Source organism: Anabrus simplex, chromosome 1 (genome assembly GCF_040414725.1).
Source record: "Anabrus simplex isolate iqAnaSimp1 chromosome 1, ASM4041472v1, whole genome shotgun sequence".
NCBI classification, from domain to species: domain Eukaryota; kingdom Metazoa; phylum Arthropoda; class Insecta; order Orthoptera; family Tettigoniidae; genus Anabrus; species Anabrus simplex.
Window position 1 is genome coordinate 679,960,118 of NC_090265.1, and position 23,202 is coordinate 679,983,319.

The 23,202-nt window shown below is 40.8% G+C and overlaps 2 non-coding genes across 2 annotated transcripts; both read right to left on the minus strand.

The window, feature by feature from the left end:
• Window positions 1-5,076: 5,076 nt before the first annotated feature.
• Window positions 5,077-5,160, minus strand: TRNAL-UAA (transfer RNA leucine (anticodon UAA)). Its single transcript has one exon. It is a non-coding gene; the product is annotated as a tRNA-Leu (tRNA).
• A 2,953-nt stretch (window positions 5,161-8,113) lies between these two features.
• TRNAL-UAA (transfer RNA leucine (anticodon UAA)) lies at window positions 8,114-8,197 on the minus strand. Its single transcript has one exon. It is a non-coding gene; the product is annotated as a tRNA-Leu (tRNA).
• Between the last annotated feature and the right edge of the window lie 15,005 nt (window positions 8,198-23,202).

Here is a 23,202-nt window from a genome sequence, read left to right on the forward strand (position 1 = left end):
ACTCACTCGACTGCCAAAGCCGTCCCTTAACGCCTTCTGAAGAGTCACCTCAATACACTGAAATTTCACGTGAGACTGAACCCTCAGCACCCTGCTGCTATCAGTTTTGTAAACACTCACACTCCCACCTCAAAAATAGTTCTACTGGAAGGGATGTGGCGGATTACTACGGCACCTTGGATCATTTACGACTTGTCCGTAGGTCACATGTTCAGGAGATGTATTCTAAATATACCAACTTTTGGTCTGATTGACGTGTTGAATTGCGCTGTCATAAATGATCGTAGGTTATTAAAAAAATGAAGTGCGTCATCCGACCTATTTACTGTTGGCGTACGGCGCTTTCCCGCCATGACAATTTGCTTCCTGGACGAAACCACTCTTCTACACAAAGTTGAAACTTAATATTTACGAGATAATTAACCACGCATTTGCTTGAATAATTCCTCAAATATTATTCACAGGTCAGGACACCGTATTTCACTGCTATTTCCGTCACCAAATCGCGAAATACTGAATACTGATTCCCGCTAGGATAAGGCGGTAAATTTTGTAATTTTCTGATTGGTTGAGATCTTACCGCGCCTCGCGGCTTGGGCACTACCACTTGGCTATCGAAGGGTGACAGGTATTATTCCTTTCTCCGTCCCACACTAGGGTTGGGCACATTCCAACGTGCCGATTCCCGTGAGAAATACAGCAGAAGGTCTGCACGTTTGGCGGTATCATAAACCTTAATTTGAGAGATCACTTAGCCAGCTACTTCCTGTGCGTGACTTAAAGCGTACTCTACGGATATATTTCCAGCCAGTACGTCTCCTTGGGTGGCGTTTGTAAAATTGCAAGCTTTTTCTTGCCTTCTGTAGTCTTCACATATGCGAATTTCAATCATTTAATTTATGCATCTATTACGCCCATTCGATTATGGGTGCAATTGCTGGAAACACCTCTTATACTTCAATTCAAACATTAGCTTTTCAAGGCAATTTTGTCGACTTCATGCTAAAATTAAATTTGCATTACCAATTTTCAAGAAAAATTCGAAATTGCATCATTTTATGCATATGATACTGATTATCAGAAAGCAGACTCCCGGACTGGTTACTCAACTTTAAAATGCAGTTTGGAGAAGTTCATCACAGAAGAAAATTACTCACCTTCACGGTGTGAGTCGAGCAACTCCCAGGGAGGAATCGCTTTCTTCACCTGCGGAGCTGGAGCTGGAACCGAGGGAGATGATCATTTCTTTCACACAGTGTTCCAAAATTCCTTCCTTTTTCCACTGCCTCTGCGTCAGTCCCCATGTGTGTTTCACCACAGAGGCCCATTTTTCTGCAGTAACATTCTCAATACCCTCTCTGGTTAGTCTCTCTATTTCAGTGATGGTGAACGTCTTGTTGTTCTCAGCTACGTAACCCTTCACTTGTGACCAAATAGTTTCTATGGGGTTCAAATGGGCATGGTAAGGAGGCAGCCCGATCACCTGGTGGACATTCATTTTTGCTATCTCATCGATGACATAAACGGGTTTCGGTTTGTAAGCTGTCACGAGCTCCATCAGCTCTGACTTTGTAGTACAAGGTTCAATGGTAATATCTGTGTTCCGAGGCAAGACATTTCTTTCTACCCAAGCCAGCATATCAGCTTTTCTCGTCTGCATTGTTGGGGCTCTGTCCGCTATTACAGAATGGTATGGAGCATTATCCATAACAATGGTGGACTTGGGAGGAATGTTTTTAAGGAGCGAATTTTCAAACCATGCCGTGAAGGAAGCAGTATTCATTTCTTCGTGGTAGTCCCCTGTTTTTCGCGACCGGAACATGAGGAAACAATTTGGAACGAAGCTTCGTGCAGTGCCAGCATGCAGGACAATGATCCTACCTCCCTTTCCTAACGGGGTTTTCATCGTGCCTTCTGGTGTTCTGTCTGACCACCCCTTGGTTAAGGTATGGCCAGCGTTTACAAATGTTTCATCAAGCCACACAATGCTTTCGTAATCTGCATTCCTAACAGCCCTCAAGTAGCGACAGCGCCAAGCTACGGTATCATGTCTCTCCATCAACACAGTTCGGTTTGAGTATTTTTCAAAATGAAATCCAAACTTAGGAAGGGAGATTCGAAGGGAAGGCGCACTACCAAAACACAATTTATATTCTATAAAACTCGTATGTAGTTTCCGTAGTGTTTGGTGTTCCTTTCTCTTGTAATAGGCATATATATGCCGTCGAATTGCTCCTTCCTGGAAACCATCCATACTGGTCACTCGTTTGTCATAGTGTCGGGTTTTGCCCGGTGTTGATAACCCACCCAGATACATCCACTCCCTCTCTTTCCCCTTCACCTTCTTCCCAAGGCTCCTTTTCTTTCTTGCCTTTTTCTTTCCCTATTCTAATTAGTGTAGGTTCAGAAATTTTTAAAGCTGCTTCTGTTCTTTCTACAACTTTGTTAACGTCTATCAGTGGGCCTCCATTTTCCCTTTCAGCCTCAAAATATTCCCGTAAGGCACATATCATATCGCGAGCTTGACCACGATTAGCGAAGCCATGCCTCCCCATTACCCTTGCCTTTTTTCTAGGCGAATGAATTCTAGGTCGCCCTCGTTGTCTTTTAGCGGCGCTCTGAACGGGTTGCAACATTTTGAGTTCAGTAAATGAGATGGTGTTAAAATGACACTATACTACACAAGACTAAAATTTACACTACACTAGAACGCCAGTCTCGATAACGGTACACTTATTAACACGAACACAATAGCACTATAATATTCAGCTGATTTCAAAAACACACTGTACAGAGAATGATATCACTCAAAGTAGACATTGTTAGCCCAGCCACATGTGCTGCGGTATACTATATTGGCAACGTGGGGGGTAGGAAAAGGGAGAGTGCATGTCGAGCTGCGATTGGCTGAAACGGGTGGCGTGGACTGGTTGCCATAGTAAAAGCCACCTCCTACTACCACGCTGAGAGCTGTCAGAACACGCAAATTGTTTTAATAGCACTATAGTGAGGTGATTTGTAGGTATTGTCAACACGTGTGTTAACCTTACCTTGGCCACGAACGGTAACCTAACCTCACAAAGGCTCTTTGTCGTGTCCCCTTGGAGGAGTGACGGAGCTGTGACGTAATAAGCGCGTGCGATTTAAAAATGCATGCTTATCTTTACACAACCGAACGCGCAGGCCTTCTCCTGACAGAGCTGTGACGTCACAGCCTGGATGATTTGAAATACGGACTGCTGGCTAAAGGTGCATGACGAGTGTCCATTCCTTGCCCGTTTCTCTACGGTTTCGGGTTTGTGGTGAGATGAATCTGTCAAGATAGATTTTTATAACCGAATGACCTTCCTGATTTCAACCACGACAGGAAAGATAATAAAGTGAAATGAATGACATGATATATGATAGTAGTAAGGGAGAGGGTAAAAGCCGGTAATGGCACATAGCCTTCTCCTGTCGAATAGCATCGAGAGGTCTGCTCAAGGCTTTGCGTCTCCATCCGACGGACAAATCACCATCAACAGCGTTATATGGCCACACTCCATATGAGCACAGCGGGGAGGATTTTTTCGCACACAATCTAGTAATTAGAAATTGTGTACCACCACCTCCCTTACCCTGCCAGGCTGAGTGGCTCAGATGGTTGAGACGCTGGCCTCCCGTCGCCAAATTTGCAGGTTCGATCCTTGCTAAGCTATGTGTGTGGTCGGGGGGGGGGGGGGGGGAAGGAGACATGTTAACATCCCGTTAGAGACCTAGCAGTGAGCTCTTATGACGAATTTTGGGAGTTACTGTAAAGATATGACTATCGGATCCCGCTAGTGACTGTAAACAAATATCTCGCTAGAGACATAACAGTGCACTCACGCCGCGACTCCGGGAGTTACTGTAAACAAACGACTATTAGATCAGGCTAGAGACATAACAGTGGGGTGGGGGAATAGCTAGTACATGTACATCAGCTTGAGGTACACTTTGACGGCGAGTCAGAGAGGAAAAGCAACCCTGAATGGTAAACAGATGAAGAAAGAAGGAAGAAAGGAAAATTATTGACAAGCTGGAGCTATATGAGTCCGCCTCTGTGGTGTAGAGGTTAGCGTGATTAGCTGCCACCCCCGGAGGTCCGGGTTCGATTCCCGGCTCCGCCACGAAAATTTGAAAAGTGGTACGATGGCTGGAACGGGGTCCACTCAGCCTCGGGAGGTCAACTGAGTAGAGGTGGGTTCGATTCCCACCTCAGCCATCCTGGAAGTGGTTTTCCGTGGTATCCCACTTCTCCTCCAGGCGAATGCCGGGATGGTACCTAACTTAAGGCCACGGCCGCTTCCTTCCCTCTTCCTTGTCTATCCCTTCCACTCTTCCCATCCCTCCACAAGGCCCCTGTTCAGCATAGCAGGTGAGGCCGCCTGGGCGAGGTACTGGTCATTCTCCCCTGTTGTATCTCCCGACCAAGAGTCTGAAGCTCCAGGACACTGCCCTTGAGGCGGCATTGGCGGGATCCCTCGCTGAGTCCGAGGGAAAAGCCGAACCTTGAGGGTAAACAGATGATGATGATGATGATGGTGATGATGGAGCTATATGATATAATTTGATTAGGTGATAGATGCCCTGGGGAAAACTACATAACATTGACCTGAGAGAAACACAGAGTTAATCCCTTCTACTTCAGCGTTTGTTTACAGTTACCGCAAAATCTTTGTTACGGTGAAGCAGTACAATCTATTAACGCAGCAACATGTTCTCCTACTAAGTAGGTATTTATGATTTTCCCTAATGATGAGGTCGAGATGAAATATTCAGAGCCGACTTTCCAATTGCTACAATCTACAAATGAAACGAAGTCTCTACAAGTTGGAATAAACATAGCAAAATACCATCAACAGATCATATGCCCACTGCGGAGAGGTTTGGAACTCACCGCAGGATTTGGACAATTGCATACCAAGACCTCTCCTGGCCAACCTACTGATGGCAAAAATTTCTTTCAACCAACGGCATTCGAACCGACTAACCACTGTATCAGACCGTACGGACTTCACGAATTAACGATTATAGCAGCATGCTAGCTAAAATCTGTGTCAGGTGTGGGGTTCGAACCCACGCTCCCAATTGGGAACCAGAACTTAAGTCTGGCGCCTTAAACCGCTCGGCCAACCTGACGATGTAGGTTGCAGTGGGACGGAGGCATCGGAGAGCATCTAAATTAAAGAGGATAGATAGGCACGATGACACACTGCGTAACTGAATTTCCTACTTACATTGAGCTGCTGTTTTCTTTGGAAATGTTTGGTTGGCATCATTGATGGATACTACGTAGAACTGCTATGTTTGCTTTTTAGGCTCCATATTTACATTATTTCAGCTGCCATGGTCTATTTAAATATTACAGCCAACATTTAGCCAACCACCTTTCTTTCATTTCTTTATTAATCTGTTTACCCTCCAGGGTTTGTTTTTCCCTCGGACTCAGCGAGGTTTCAACCTCTACCGCCTCAAGGTCGGTGTCATGGAGCGTGAGACACTGGGTAGGGGGAATAAAGTGGAGAGGAGGGCCAGTACCTCGCCCAGGCGGCTTCACCTGCTATTCTGAACAGGTGTCTCGTGGCGGTGGGGTTGGGGAGATGGGAAAATCGAAAGGAATAAGTAAGGAAAAGATATACGAGCGGCAGTGGCCAAAAGAGTTTAAGCCTCAAGATTTTAAAATTTCGATTCGAAGTACTGAGAGTAGGTAGTGTAGAAGTCTCAAGGTCGAAAATATTTCAATGCAAATTGTATTACATATCGTCCATTTCTGTCGGGTAGTGGTTCGTGACACCCTCGGGGGCCCGGGTTCGATTCCCGGTTCTGCCACGAAATTTGAAATGTGGTACGAGGACAGAAACGGGTTCCAGTCAGTCTAGGGAAGTCAAGTGAGTAGAGGAGGGTTCGGTTCCCACCTCAGCCATCGTCGAATTGTTTTTTTCAAGATTTCCCATTCCCCTCCAGGCAAATGCCGGGATGGTACTTAGATAATTTATGGCCACCGCCGTTTCATTCCCTCTTCCTTGTCTTCCTTCCCTTCCAATTTTCCCATCCCCGAACAAAACCTCTGTTTAGCACAGCAGGTCAGTCCACCTGGGCGAGATACTGGCCTTCTTTCCCAGTTGTATCCCCGACCAAATATCTCACGCTCCAGTACACTACCCTTGAGAGAAAGGGGTTGGATCTCTCGCTGAGGCCTATGGAAAAGCCAACCCTGGAGGGTAAACAGGTTAAGAAAGAAAGAAAGAAAGAAGGTGAACTTGTATATTCCTACTTACACTGAGGAAGCGTTTTCTTTGGTAATCTTTGGCGATTTTCGTAAGGAACCTCTCAGTTTGCTTTTTAGGCTCCGATTTTACATTATTTCAACTTTCATGATCTATTTAAATATTAGAGCCAAAATTTAGCTCAACTATGATTTAAACTATGATTTATAATTTGGTGTTCGTTCCCCAGCATAACCCAAAAACACGTCGCTGAAGTTTAAACTTCAAGATGTTAACATTTTTTTAATTTTTTTTTTTTTTTTTTTTTTTTTTACATTTTGCTTTACGTTGCACGACACAAATATGTCTTATGCCGACGATGCGACAGTGAGGGACTAGGAGTGGGAAGGAAGTAGCCTTAGACTTAAGTAACACAAAGCCCCAGACCTTTTCCTGGTGTAAAAATGGGAAACCACGGAAAACCATCTTCAGGGCTGCCGACAGTGGGGCTCGGTGCCACTTTCTCCCGGATGCAAGCTCACAGCTGTGCGCACCTTACCGCTCGGCCAACACGCCCGTGGCAACTTCTGGGCAAGTAGTTTGTCTGCCTCTGTTATGTAGTGGTCAGTGTGATTAGCGTCAGACTCAAGTTCTGGTTCACGACTGGGAGGAATCGAACCCACGTCTACTCATTTGACCTCCCGAGGCTGAGTGGACCTCGTTCCAGCCCTCGTACCACTTTTCAAATTTTCGTGGCAGACCCGGGAATCGAACCCGGACCTCCGGGGTTGGCAGCTAATCACGCTAACCACTACACCACAGATCCTTGTTTCTCCAACCATAATTTATTAAACGATGCTCATTTCTTAGAATAACTCAAAAATACTTCCACGGAGGTTTAAATCAAAAGATTTTAAAATTTCAATCCCAAAGCCCTCACTAGTCCGACTCCTTGGTGTAGTGGTTAGTGTGATAAGCTTTCAACCCCGGGGGCCCGGGTTTGCTTCCTGTCTTACCGCAAAATTTCAAAAGTGGTACGAGGGCTGGAACTGGGTCCACACAGCCTCGGGCGGACAAGAGATTGGGAGGCGGGGGGGAGGGGTTCGATTCCCACCTCAATTATCCTCGAAGTGGTTGCGTGGTTTTCTAGTTCTTCTTCAGACAAATGCCGGGATAGTACCTAACTTAAGGCCACGGCCACTTCAATTCCTCTTCCTTGTCTATCTTCCATTCTTCCCTCCCCTCAACAAGCCCCTTTTCAGGCCGCCTGGGCAAGGTACTGCCCCTCTTTTACAGTTGTACCCGGGATCCAAATTCTCACGCTCCAGGATACTGATCTTGAGACGGTAGAGGTGGGACATACCTTTAACTATGATTTATATTGTGCTGTTCGTTCCCCAGCATTACCCTAAATACTTTGCTGATGTTAAAACTTCAAGATGTTAATTTTTTTACATGTGGGAAAGAAGTGGCCGTAGCCTTAATTAACGCACAGCCCTAGCATTTTCCTGGCGTAAAAATAGGAAACCAGGGAAAACCATCTTCAGGGCTGCCGACAGTGGGGCTCGGTGCCACCGTCTCCCGGATTCATCTCACAGCCGCGCGCCCCTTACCGCTCGGCCAACACGCCGGGTGAACAGCTTCTACTTCTTGGGAAGCAGTTATGATTCTCCCTAATGGTGAAGTCGAGGTGAAACATACAGCGAAATACCATCAACAGATCAATTGCCCATTGCGGAGAGGTTTGGAATTGACCGCAGTATTTTCGCCAACCTTCTGATGGCAAACATTTCTTTCAACCAACGGGATTCGAACTGACTAACCACGGTATCGCAACATATGGACTTGACGACTTAGCGAATATGCACCAGGCGCGATAAGACTTCTGTCAGGTGTGGGGTTCGAGCCCACGCTCCCAATTGGGAACCAGAACTTAAGTCTGGCGCCTTTGACCGCTCGGCCAACCTGACGATATATGCCCCAGTGGGACCGAAGCATTGTACAGCATCTAATTTAAAGATAGGACCGATTCTTGTTGTTTATAACCGGACCTTTCATCTAAGGTCATCGGCCCCATAGATAGGATCAGTATGGCCCAACGATATAATGACGAAATTGAATTTCCTTCTTACATTGAGCTGCTTTTTTCTTTGATAATGTTTGGTTGGCATCATTGACGGATATTACGTAGATCTGCTCTGTTTGCTTTTTAGGCTCCATTTTTACATTATTTCAACTGTCGTGGTCTATTTAAACATTAGAGCCAACATTTAGCCAACCACCTTTGTTTCGCTTCTTCTTTATTAAACTGTTACCCTCCAGGGTTTGTTTATCCCTCGTACTCAGCGAGGGATTCCTTTAAACTTGCAATCATTAGTCATGGGACCTCTTTTTATTGAAATCCGAAGCAAAACAAAAAAGTATATATTCTAACCATAGATCATGATTCCTAATTTCTAAAATCTCACATGCCTTGTCTAAAATTCGAAAAATCGAAGTCCATCCACCTTAATGAGAAGAAAGCACAGAAGAATAATAATTTATTATTATTATTATTTTCGGAGACAAAAAATAATAATCATTATCAAAATTTCGAAGGGTGCTGGAAACACCTCTTATACTTCAATTCAAACATTAGCTTTTCAAGGCAATTTTTGTCGACTTCATGCTAAAATTAAATTTGCATTACCAATTTTCAAGAAAAATCCGAAATTGCATCATTTTATGCATATAATACTGTGCCCTTTTAAGGCACCCGATGCGGTATTCTTCTTCTTTTGTTTAATGCACCGACTGCTTCTGTAAAGAATGACATCAAAATAATAATACCTACCGCTCGCGTAGACTCTTCTCTCCTCAGGGATGGTTACGTCCTTCAGCTCTCCTCGGGGTTGACAGGCCACACAACATCGGGGGTGAGGAAATGAAAGACGGAGGGTCAACTAACTAGTAAATTACGGTACCCATAGACTGAATTAAGTGTAAATTATAAAATGGTTTATTAAAAAAAATGGAAAAATATTAAAAATAAAATAAAATAAAATAGAATTATTGAAATTAAAACAATTTAAAAAATCTTCTTTACAACAATCAATCATCCGCCTTAATGATTTCGACTGAAGGTCGATAAAATTTAATAATGATGATCACTATCGAACTAAAGTCTCTCATGTACATGACACGACCACAACAGACTGCTTTTCTACCAAATATACAGCCTCATTTGAATAACACCTCTTAAAACACACTTAAATCGTCCTTTCAGTCCACTGAATTAGCTTAAGTTATTAATTGATTAACTAATTAATCACACTGACCTTTTGATTTATGGGCTTCTTAACTTTGTTAAATCCAAGTTCATATCAAATTAGCAACCACCTAACTATCAAGTAATACTGATGTACAGTAACCATGTGTAAATAAAGGCGACTCCATGAGCACGGTATCCCTTACCGTTTTATATAACTTTGCCACGCATTTAATACTTCGTGGCTGAACCAAGAAAATTTTCACACCAAACTCTGAATACTAACAATCACTTATTTAGTTGATTTACACCTTATTAGCTGTGATAGTCTGGACACTTAAATAAATAAAATAAATTAGGCTAAGTGCCAAAAATTTTATCTTAATAAATGAGTTCGACCCTTTTACAAATTAGTTTTTTTATCTAGTCTGCCGCTACCTGTATTTCCATTGAGAATGAATAAATTATGATCTCAACTTTGATGGAGGCGGATTCCATCTTGTTTAATTAATTAATTTGCGGCACTCATTACAGAACTTATCATTAAAGGTCGATTCATTTACCTAACGAAATTTGTAGTGGAGTTCAAAAGCTTGGTAGTTACAATTGTCTTACTGCTTGAGCATACCTACTACATTGATTTTTGACTATGAACCATCAGTGATCTATTAACCTAACACATGAAATATGTATGTACAAAATAAACATGACAAATGGAGAAACAACTGCTCCAGAAGAAACAACTAAATTCAAAAATAGCCTGACTATTCTACCTATTTACATCATTAAACCATCACAATACTCACGTACCATCAGACGCTATAAAAATACGGTGACAAAATATCCACCAAGGAAAAGAAAAGCATAACAAAAAAAATCTCAAAATACACATGATCACTACCTATCAAATTCAAATACTACACGCAAAATCGTGATGTGGAAATAACTCCCAAAATGATTCAAATAATAACTAAGTGAATTTGACGGCAGCCTCTTAATATCAGGCATAACTGGACATGACATCACTCCATCTTGTACGGATAGTAATACTCTGAATATTATGTCATCAGTGACCACCAATGACTATCAAAACTACCCATTGTTCGGTCGCTCTGTTCATGATTTGACTCGGACCCTCATTTGTCTATTTCCGAGCACCATTTTGTCCCTGGAAAATATTTGAAATACGCAGGATTTCCGCCTACAACTATCACACATGTCGTCGAAATTTTTAACTTTGACTGTTAAATTGTTTATCTCTCAATTCTATTTATTCATCACATTATTCTTATCGTAGCGCCTCGCTCATATCACGCGGGCGAAATAACTTCAGTAACACACTGTGTCGTGTGGCGTTATTGTCAATGTGGGGTGCTAATAAATATTATGTTCATACAAATGGCTAAAAGAACGAAAATCTTAGTATAGATAATGATAGGATGGTCGGCCCACAACATCAAAGATCGTCAAACGGTAATCATTAGGACACCATAACGCTGGAAGCAAGCAAATGTTATTTCACTGGTGGTGACTTGTCGGACCACGGAAACTGATGCGCTTGATGCCTCGTTGGGTCAACCCTAGTATATCAGAATTATTATTCATCAATCAGCAGAGTCAGTGGACGCCACGGCGGGCTAACCGAGAGGGCTGTCCGTGGTAAGTACAATGTTCAAAACAAAAAAACAAAAAACAAAAAAAAAGATAAAGAGTGAGAGAGAACGTACAACGAACCAAATGTAAGAAAGGTGGTTTGATTTATAACAAATTGTATTTAAACTTCAAATGACTAGAATAGGCAGTGTATAACAAAGAATGGGAATTACAAACATTTAGCAAGGGCTCAGCCCGTTTGACAACCAAAATACAATCAATATGAATTAATAATTAAGAATTATTGGGAATAACGATTATGATTTTCAAGAAAAGCCTAAGACCAGAGTTCGACAGAAAAAACCAGAATTAGCACCTATTTACATATACTACTACTTTTTTTAAAAAAACCACATTGGTTAAGAATACATCCCATGTATACATGTATACATCCCATGTATGTATACATACATTAGTATGTTTGGAAATAATGATTTAAGGCCACCCTTACAATCTTCATTTAAAACCCAAAAGAGGGCAAGAGTGTTAAAGCACGTCGGGAGGCAAAATTTTTACAACTCACTACCGGAAAGGAAAAAAGGGAAAGAAAAAGAAACAGAGTGAGAAGGGAAGAAAAGAGGAAAAGGAGGGGGGGGGGAATCCTTCCAGGCTGCTTAAACGCTATCACGTTGGCAATGTAAGCGATCACTCGGGCCTGTAGAAAAAGTCCAGGATGTGGCAACACTTCTATCACTTGTCCAGGCACAGTTTATTTTGGTGTATGAAATTAATAAAGGTATCAGTCTGAAGGACTCAGTTAGAATGGAGACCATGAAGCCACCAAATAATTTAACATTCAAAGTTCAGATCTTGATATGAACCACGAAAGATATAAAAGTTGTAACATTTTGCTCACCCAGTCTGTTGATAATCAATGCAGCTATTCACAAATTAAAAGTAGGTAAAACGTCACAACGGGCCAACCGCTAGCGAACAGTTCCGCTCTCTCCACTCGTGTTGTTTTCCAACTCAATGTCTGACCGGGGAAACTAAGGAATAGCTTGCTTATATACGTGCTGAAGAGATTCGAGAAGTTACTCGATGAAAAATACGTAGGTGTGACGTCACAACGAGGGAGCAGCAACAGTGCCGGAGAACAGGCCAGTCAGAGAACAGCTGGGCGAGCAAGCAGATGGACGGTAGAATGCGACAGAAGGCAGAAGGTAAGATATAGTAGAGCGGTCGTAACATATTCCCACCACTCGGCGAATCCGAAGGATGGGGGAGATGACGATGATGATCCAGAGGAGTAGAAGAAATTCCCATGTTGACCGAAGGAGGTACCATCGCCGGAATTCGTAGAACGATGAAGCAGAAACGGAAAGCAAAAACCAAACAGGCATGAGCAGCGAAATAAAAAAGGAAAAAGGGAAAAAGGGATAGGATGGGATAGAGAGATAAAGAGGGAAAAAAGGGGGTATAAAGAAAAAGGAAGAAAAAAGTGATATGGATTGAAAGAGAGAATTACAAAAATATACATTTATACATTAATAAAAAAGGAGTGGCCTTAATATATATAGAGAGAGAGATGCAATAAAGCTAGATGTTTTAGGACAAGATATATAATTTAAAGAAAATTTCCCATATTGGAAATCAAAAATGGGATATAAAACCCCCAAAATGTATATATGGGAGAGTCAGACATAGGGCGAGGGTGAGTGGAGAGAGCAGAACTGAGTGAGCAAAAGGAAAAGAAAAAAATACAAGTATAGAAAACTCAAAATGGACAAATGAAAGAAGATAAATAACTTAACCAAAAGGAACAACAATGGCAGCCTGGAAGAAATCCCTATCCCTGGCCCTCAGGAACAGAAGGAGGAAAAAATTTCTTCATCTGAGAAAAATGAGCCTTTTTAACATCAGTAGGAGTGTCAAGAGATTGGAGGAGGGCAGTGGTCGGAGAGGGAAAGGAGAGGATACTGAAAGGGCCAATCCAGCGAGGGGAGAGCTTTGCAGATAAATTTTGAGAAGTAGAACCATTGGGGTGATTCTTTAATAATACAAAATCAGAAACTTGAAAAGATGGAGAACGGACTCGGATTTGCAAGCCTTACGGTGAAGATCTCTGGCGTGAAGAAGTTGTTGAAGGGCGTGATTCAATTCAGTATCAGTGAGAAGATGAGAGGGGGTACCCAATAATGAGGGTAAATTCCAAGATAAAGAAAGGGGTGTGTGTAACTCTCTGCCAAGAAACGACTTGGCAGGAGTAAAAGAGGTAGAAAAGTTAATAGTAGCATTTAATGCCAAAACAAAATGGGGGAGTTCGGAATCCCAAGACTTATGGTCAGTAGAATGAAAAATAGAAAGAAAGGTTTTGAGATTTCGATGGTAACGTTCTACAATGTTACCCTGAGGATGATATGGGGAGGTAAAAACTTTCCTGATACCGTGAGAGAAACAAAAATTATAAAAGGCTTTAGAAGTAAAAATGGAGGCATTATCGGAAATTAATACTTTAGGAAGACCAATGATAGGAAAAATCTGAGTGGATAATAAATTAATAATTATTTGGGAAGAAATATTTCGTAACGGACGAACAATAAGAAACTTTGAAAAACCGTCGAGCAAAGTGAATATATAAGCATTTGCTTTTGAAGATTTAACTAATGGGCCAACAATGTCAATATAGAATTTCTCAGCGGAATGAGTAGCAGGGGAAGCAGCATAAGTACCATAGGGTTGGTGATTGAGTGGCTTATGTTTTTGACAAGAATCACATAAACGAACCCATGAATATATGTCTTTTCTCATCTGTGGCCAAAAAAATAAAGAGGCAAGACGAGCATAAGTTTTGGCCATTCCAAAGTGGCCCCCAACAGGGGAACCATGAAAATACTGAAAAATCATGGGACGTAAATTTGAAGGAAGAACGAAGCGAAATAGCACGTGGAGTAGGTTTAAAAATGAGGAGATGATTCTGCAAACTAAAAGGACCAGAGTAATTTGGAAGAGAAAGGTCATGAATCAGCTCTTGGCAATACGGATCTTGTTTCTGGTGATCTACACAAGACTGAAAGGAAAGAGGAAAATTGGTAATTGAGGAAATAGAAGTAATAGCATTAACAGGCAAAGAATCAATTTCAGGTTCATGGGATTGATTATCTTCAAAAAGGCGGGATGAAGCATCAGAAACTGAATTATGGAAACCCGATACAAACTTGAGCGAAAATTTAAAGCGAGATAACCGAAGGAGCCACCGACCAGTACGGCCTATTTTAGGAGCATTATGAAGCAACGAGGATAGTGCTTGATTGTCGGTATTTACTACAAATTCCCGATGGTCCAAGTATTCGGCAAAATGTTCAATAGCCAGAAGAAGCCCCAGAGCTTCTCTTTCGTAGATAGAATATTTTCGTTCGACAGGAGATAAAAGACGACTAAAATAGGCCATTACAAGTTTGTTGTAAGACAGCACCAAGAGCGACATCAGAGGCATCAGTTGAGAGTTCAAAGGGGAGGGAAAAATCGGGAATTTGCAAGAGAGGGGCATGAGAAAGTTTTGATTTTAAGGTATCAAAAGCAAGTTGTTGAGAATTAGTCCAGTGAAATTTAATGCCTTTTCTTTTAAGGAGATTTAAAGGTTCCGAAATTTGAGAGAAATTAGGAATGTATTTGGCATAAAAGCCCACCATACCTAAAAAGGAGCGCAATTGTTTCAAATTCTGAGGAGGGGGAATTTTATGAATGGCGGAAACAAGGTCAGGATCAACAGCGACACCCTGTGAACTAAGGATATGACCAACAAATTTGATAGATGTTTGAGCGACAAGAACCTTGGAAGGGTTAACAGTCAAGCCAACGGAACGAAGACGTGTAAGAACTTCACGGACATGCAGTACGTGAGATTCAAAATCAGGAGAATAAACAAGGATATCGTCAATAAAAGGAAATAAATATTTGTACTTAAGATCGGAAAATAAAGAATCAACAAAACGCTGCATGATCTGGGATCCAAGATTTAAACCAAAAGGAACTTTTTTGAACTGATATAATCCATTAGGCGTAATGAACGCAGTGTAGCGAGAGCTAATGTCATCAAGGGGAATCTGATTGTAAGCGGAATTGAAATCAAAAATAGTAAAATAATGAGAATTAGAAAAAATGTTGAAAAGCGGATTGTAATTTGGGCATCGGATAGGCATCATACAATATACGGGAGTTCAATTTCCTATAATCGACAATAAATCGAAAGGAGCCATCAGGTTTATTAACAATGAAGGCAGGAGAAGCATAATTGGAGGATGAAGGAACGATAGTGCCATCACGAAGCATCTTATCAATTAATTCATTAAGAATCTTCATCCTAGGAGGACTGAGAAAATACGGAGAAGAACGAACCGGAGTAGTGTCAGTCAGATCGATATGGGCAGTGAAGTTCTTAACAGTCCCTAAGTTAGGGGTGATCACGTCAGAAAATTCCTGGAGCAGAGACTGTACCTGATCAGAATAAAGGGAATTAATTGTGAGGGAGGAAGACTGATGGAAAAAGGGATAATCAAAGAGGTTTATCAACGGAACAGATTTAGATGAAAAATGAAAAGAAACCTGGGAGTGAACTGAATCAAGAGTGAGACCAGTGTGGGAAAAAAATCAAAACCTATAATGAGAGGAGACGATAAATATTCAACCACAAGAAAAGTAAAAGGCCAGGCAAAATATTGCATTTTAATGTTTAAAGTTATAGTGCCAAGGACATGAAGGGGTTGGTTTGATGCGGAAATACATTGCCGAGAAGATGGAGTATACTGCAAATGAGGATAATTGGCTTTTAATGATTCAAAAAATGGTAAACTAATAAGGGATACGGCAGCACCTGAATCTAAAAGAGCAACCGATGGCAAATTATTCACAGTTATCAACACATGAGAAGTACATGGAAGAAAAGAAGCATTATATATACTGGAAGAAAATTGAGGAACATTTTCAGCTGGAGAAAAAGTAGATGAAGGCAGGTTTTCCCCAATAATACGACGACTGCCTAACGACGTGGGTGGAAGGCGTTTCCCGAAAGTGAGGCAGTACAACACTTAGAAATATGTCCCTGACCTTTACAACGAAAACATGTTATAGTTGAACGATTCGTTGATGGAGAAGGGGAGACGGAAGGCGAAGGTAACGAAATAGGTAAGGGAGGGGGTACGATACCAGGTGGGGGAATAGATGAATAATATGAAAGATCTCCTAAAGAATTAATGACATGAGACTGAGCCAAATTATATAACTGAAGCATGGTAGTGGGGGGTTAAGTGCATCAAGGAGCTGACGAAAGGAAGGAGCAGCATAAAAACGGACAATTGAAATTAATTCAGAAGTATTATGAGCAATGTTCAATACATCACTATAGGTGGCAATAGAATCAAGAGTCATGTGTAGATTCAGTAGGTAGTTGGTGGCGACGAACAAACTCAGTACTTAATTTATAACGAATCTCATATGGCAAAAAATAATTGTGTATTATAGTCCGTAAGTGAAACCATGAAGAGAAATTAGACATATTATCAAGCCTAAATTTTGAAAAGAAACCAGTAGTTTTAGCCGACAAAAGACCGATTAATTGAGGGAAGGAAGCAAGTGTAATATTTAAAAATTTTCTCACAGAGAAAAGTCAAATGGTCAAGCTGCGAGGATCAGTAGCCTGTAGCTGAGGTACCAGAAGCAATGACTGCTTAACTATCTGAATATTAAGTGCACTGTCAACAGAAGTAAGGTGAGGGGAGGAAGAAAAATGGGATGATGGAGACGGAAACATTGCATGTTGAGCAAGGACTGGAGGAGATTTTATGTCATCGGAAGAATGCACTACTGAATCAGAAGAAGGAGAGAAAGAAATCAAGTCCCCGACAGGAGGGTTGGGTAAGGACAAATTATGATATGAAGGATGTGGTGAAGAATTAGAACTGTCACCCAGAGGAAAGTTATACGAAAAACATGCCATAACAATAAGTAAAAGAAAAACAGGGCGTATAATTAATAGAAAAGATTGTCTGCTACCATTTGTGGCGTTATTGCCAATGTGGGGTGCTAATAAATATTATGTTCATACAAATGGCTAAAAGGACAAAAATCTTAGTATAGATAATGATAGGATGGTCGGCCCACAACATCAAAGATCGTCAAACGGTAATCATTAGGACACCATAACGCTGGAAGCAAGCAAATGTAATTTCACTGGTGGTGACTTGTCGGACCACGGAAAGGCATGCGCTTGATGCCTCGTTGGGTCAACCCTTGTATATCAGACTTAATATTCATCAATCAGCAGAGTCAGTGGACGCCACGGCGGGCTAACCGAGAGGGCTGTCCGTGGTAAGTACAATGTTCAAAACAAAAAAAAAAACAAAAAAAAAGATAAAGAGTGAGAGAGAACGTACAACGAACCAAATGTAAGAAAGGTGGATTGATTTATAACAAATTGTATTTAAACTTCAAATGACTAGAATAGGCAGTGTATAACAAAGAATGGGAATTACAAACATTTAGCAAGGGCTCAGCCCGTTTGACAACCAAAATACAATCAATATGAATTAATAATTAAGAATTATTGGGAATAACGATTATGATTTTCAAGAAAAGCCCAAGACCAGAGTTCGACAGAAAAAACAGAATTAGCACCTATTTAAATATACTACTACATTAAAAACCACATTGGTTAAGAATCAAAAGGGGGGGGGGACATTAGTATGTTTGGAAATAATGATTTAAGGCCACCCTTACAATCTTCATTTGAAACCCAAAAGAGGGCAAAAGAGTTAAAGCACGTCGGGAGGCAAAATTTTTACAACTCAATACCGGAAAGTAAAAAAGGGAAAGAAAAAAAAACAGAGTGAGAAGGGAAGAAAAGAGGAAAAGGAGGGGGGCGGAATCCTTCCAGGCTGCTTAAACGCTGTCACGTTGGCAATGTAAGCGACCACTCGGGCCTGTAGAAAAAGTCCAGGATGTGGCAACACTTCTATCACTTGTCCAAGCACAGTTTATTTTGGTGTATGAAATTAATAAAGGTATCAGTCTAAAGGACTCAGTTAGAATGGAGACCATGAAGCCACCAAATAATTTAACATTCAAAGTTCAGATCTTGATATGAACCACGAAAGATATAAAAGTTGTAACATTTTGCTCACCCAGTCTGTTGATAAACAATGCAGCTATTCACAAATTAAAAGTAGGTAAAACGTCACAACGGGCCAGCCGCTAGCGAACAGTTCCGCTCTCTCCACTCGTGTTGTTTTCCAATTCAATGTCTGACCGGGGAAACTAAGGAATAGCTTGCTTATATACGTGCTGAAGAGATTCGAGAAGTTACTCGATGAAAAATACGTAGGTGTGACGTCACAACGAGGGAGCAGCAACAGTGCCGGAGAACAGGCCAGTCAGAGAACAGCTGGGCGAGCAAGCAGATGGACGGTAGAATGCGACAGAAGGCAGAAGGTAAGATATAGTAGAGCGGTCGTAACAGTCGTTCACATATTCGTTATTACGACACTATTATACGACATGGTCTTCAAATCTTACATTTATCATTTCACAATTACCGTCATCAGGGACATTACTATCTCTTTATCCATTTTCTTGATCTTATTTCACTCTCACATGTCATGAATTATCAGAGCTGACTGTCAATTGTTTCCATGTCTTTATTTATCGACTGCAATAACAAGCTTGCCTGCCAAATACACAGCTGTCAAAAATATGAATCCAATGTACCCGTAAAGATAACCAAGTTTCGGGTTGAACGTTACATCACAGCAATAAAAGGTATGAGACATATCGCAAACGGTCCTCTAACACGTGATCACGCAAACATAAAATACTAAATTGGAGGCGCAACAATTACAGCTAATTAAATATCAAAATAACACGGCAGCATCCATAAAATCAAATGTCATCAAATAACCTTCCCAATTATTATTATTATTATTATTATTATTATTATTATTATTATTATTATTATTATTATTACGTTAAAAATCTGCAATTACACTAGACATGAATTATATAACAAATATTAGGATTCCCATATGTCAAAACAATAGCACACGCTAGAAAATGATTCAAATATATGTGACAAAACTCCTGAGAAAAGTACGAAGATTTATCTGACTATCATATTTCTTATAGTATTATTATTATTATTATTATTATTATTATTATTATTATTATTATTATTATTATTATACCTGGCGGTACACCTCCACGCCACGAATTCAAGTATTACGCCAGATGAAACCTCTCTACAGGAGAACTCTGAACTTTAAAAACTGTATTAAATCAAAGGTTTCTCGGAAGGTGCCCCTACTGCAAATTTTGAAGTGTTCTGAACGATGTCTATTTCGATTTGTATTTGTTTACTCTGTAGTAAGAAGTGTGGACATTCTCTTCTAGATGGCACTACTTAAGAACTATAATTGTGCACCCTAGTGCGAAGTGAAGGAACTGTTTTTTTGAAGAAATTTGGTATTCATAAGTTTGTTCTTTGTTAAATTTCTTTCAGTCATTTTTTGGGTTGGCAGTATAACCCTTCTCTTTCCGCTTGTTTTGAATTTAGCCAATCCCGAATTTCTCTAATTAATTTTTGACCAATAACGTATGTCTTCTCCGATATGGAGATGTTGCCTTAAGCTATCCAATAAAGTTCAGGGGGGTGTGGTTACTCATTGTTGAAAGGTCTAGAATGTTCCAGGAGGGTATTTAAACTGCTGATTTTCTTGTCTCGGTGCCACTTCAACGACATCTTGCTTAGTGTGTGATTATGTAGCAGGGGGCGGGAAGCGCCTCTTTCTTCGGGCAGCAGTTCATCCACAAGGTAATGGCCGTTTAATAACTTTATTTCTTTCTAGCTCAGCAGTTTAACCATCGGGGCAGGTTCGAAACTTTTCTCATGTAACCTATCTTTAAAATGTAATAGACATTTGGTAAAATTTCGTCTCCTTAACTATAAATTGGGGTAGAGAGTGCCTAACCCTCACTAGCTCCCACTCATATTGTTTTGAGGTGACTACGTTTTCATAACCGTTTTCTTCTCTTCGTAATGTAATAAAGTGTTCTTATCGTGTCACCTCCTTAGTATTGGATTAGCCCTTGTGTAAGCGGCCTAGTGCCAAGTAGGTTTCAAGAGTGTATTTGGAGTGCAAGCTTCCGCTCCATTTTATGTTGTATTATGGGCCAGTAACTTAACCTGATGTTTTATTTTCCTCATGTAAAGGCCCTGTAGGTTGGGTATCAAATATCCTTGTTTCTTGGTGTGCCTTAAGGGCAGATAGAAATGAAGTTTGTTGTAGCCTTTGATAGGCTTGTCAAATTGAGAGCGGGTCTGCTCTTTTTCTTAACGTTGTAATTAGGAGCAAGTGCTCCTTGTACTTAGGGGTTTTCTGCCCTTTACCTATTGTGGTGGTGAGCTGAGAGCTCAGAAATTAATCTTGAGGCTCGAAGCCCAAGTCTTGTAACTATTGTAATTTCTTAAATTGTTTTCCTGCTACTTGGTACCTGTTATTCTATTGTTGTTACCTGTTGATATTGAAAAAAAAATATAACATTGGTTATAGTTTAATTTCGTAAGTTGAGTCCTATTCCACCCAGCACCTTCTTTCACCTCTGCAAATCCACAAAACATCGTAACAATTATTATTATTATTATTATTATTATTATTATTATTATTATTATTATTATTATTATTATTATTATTATTATTGTTATTATTGTGACACCATGACATTCATATCCCGAATCGTTAGATATAACTGTCTTGGCCTCACTCCCAACTCTAAGTGCAAATTATATCAAAAATCTAATTATATCATCCGGTACGTGACTTTATTATTTACAAGCCTACCTAAATTGCTAACCTACATTTGATCACTGATTGTTCAGAGTCCTCAATTATTTTACATTTTTAAATAATGCTCATTGCTTTACCTTTGTGCTGGGAGGCAGGCTGGGTCATCTGCCAGCCTCCGTTACATCGATTTAGTGCTTCTTCTTCATCTCGATGAGGATATCCAACACTTCATGCTCACGCACTGGACCCATTTTTATACTTGCGTTGCACACGATACATTTTTATACCAACACACGCATTTTATACACTCATGTGAAGAAAATAGAAATTACAGCGTGAAGCACCTGACGTGTAGACGTTGAATGTCTGGAACAAGTCACCTCTGCGGTCTCTGCTGTCTGCTCGGCCCTCACAGTTTGTTTGTATAAGGGATTACTGGTCGTTCACCCTACTCTGACAATAACACTGGACCCCAGTCCTTGTACCGTTGCATTCCACTAGTAAACAAGGTCACCCTCGCGTAATTAGCTCAACTAATGTTCTTCTCCCAAGGTCTCAATTTAAATGGCAGTTCTATGAGACTGTGGAAATGAAATACAATGTTCCCAGTGAAATATGGAGAAATCTTATAAAAAAATACTGTCCTCCAAAACTATAACTTCTCCACTAGAGAGTTAGCGTACAAGATATATGTGACGAAAGAAATGTTCTACAGCTACATGTTATTAAAATTTCCAATGTTCGTCTCCGCCTTCCGCCGGTCACATCACGTTAGGAGTTCTTTAGGATAATGTTTTATAATTAACTATCATTGTCATTTTAAGTGAAATAGTTGTCTGTTTATCTTCCTATACTCCGATGTTGAATGAAAGTTCTACCTAAATGTTCATCTTCTGACTAAAGACTTTACTCACTCGACTGCCAAAGCCGTCTCTTAACGCCTTCTGAAGCGTCACCTCAATACACTGAAATTCCACGTGAGACTGAACCCTCAGCACCCTGCTGCTATCAGTTTTGTAAACACTCACACCCCCACCTCAAAAATAGTTCTACTGGAAGGGATGTGGCGGATTACTACGGCACCTTGGATCATTTACCACTTGTCCGTAGGTCACATGTTCAGGAGATGTATTCTAAATATACCGACTTTTGGTCTGATTGACGTGTTGAATTGCGCTGTCATAAATGATCGTAGGTTATAAAAAAAATGAAGTGCGCCATCCGACATATTTACTGTTGGCGTACGGCGCTTTCCCGCCATGACAGTTTGCTTCCTGGACGAAACCACTCTTCTACACAAAGTTGAAACTTAATATTTACGAGATAATTAACCACGCATTTGCTTGAATAATTCCTCAAATATTATTCACAGGTCAGGACACCGTATTTCACTGCTATTTCCGTCACCAAATCGCGAAATACTGAATACTGATTCCCGCTAGGATAAGGCGGTAAATTTTGTAATTTTCTGATTGGTTGAGATCTTACCGCGCCTCGCGGCTTGGACACTACCACTTGGCTATCGAGGGGTGACAGGTATTATTCCTTTCTCCGTCCCACACTAGGGTTGGGCACATTCCAACGTGCCGATTCCCGTGAGAAATACAGCAGAAGGTCTGCACGATTGGCGGTATCATAAACCTTAATTTGAGAGATCACTTAGCCAGCTACTTCCTGTGCGTGACTTAAAGCGTACTCTACGGATATATTTCCAGCCAGTACGTCTCCTTGGGTGGCGCTTTGTAAAATTGCAAGCTTTTTCTTGCCTTCTGTAGTCTTCACATATGCGAATTTCAATCATTTAATTTATGCATCTATTACGCCCATTCGATTATGGGTGCAATTGCTGGAAACACCTCTTGTACTTCAATTCAAACATTAGCTTTTCAAGGCAATTTTGTCGACTTCATGCTAAAATTAAATTTGCATTACCAATTTTCAAGAAAAATTCGAAATTGCATCATTTTATGCATACGATACTGATTATCAGAAAGCAGACTCCCGGACTGGTTACTCAACTTTAAAATGCACTTTGGAGAAGTTCATCACAGAAGAAAATTACTCACCTTCACGGTGTGAGTCGAGCAACTCCCAGGGAGGAATCGCTTTCTTCACCTGCGGAGCTGGAGCTGGAACCGAGGGAGATGATCATTTCTTTCACACAGTGTTCCAAAACTCCTTCCTTTTTCCACTGCTTCTGCGTCAGTCCCCATGTGTGTTTCACCACAGAGGCCCATTTTTCTGCAGTAACATTCTCAATACCCTCTCTGGTTAGTCTCTCTATTTCAGTGATGGTGAACGT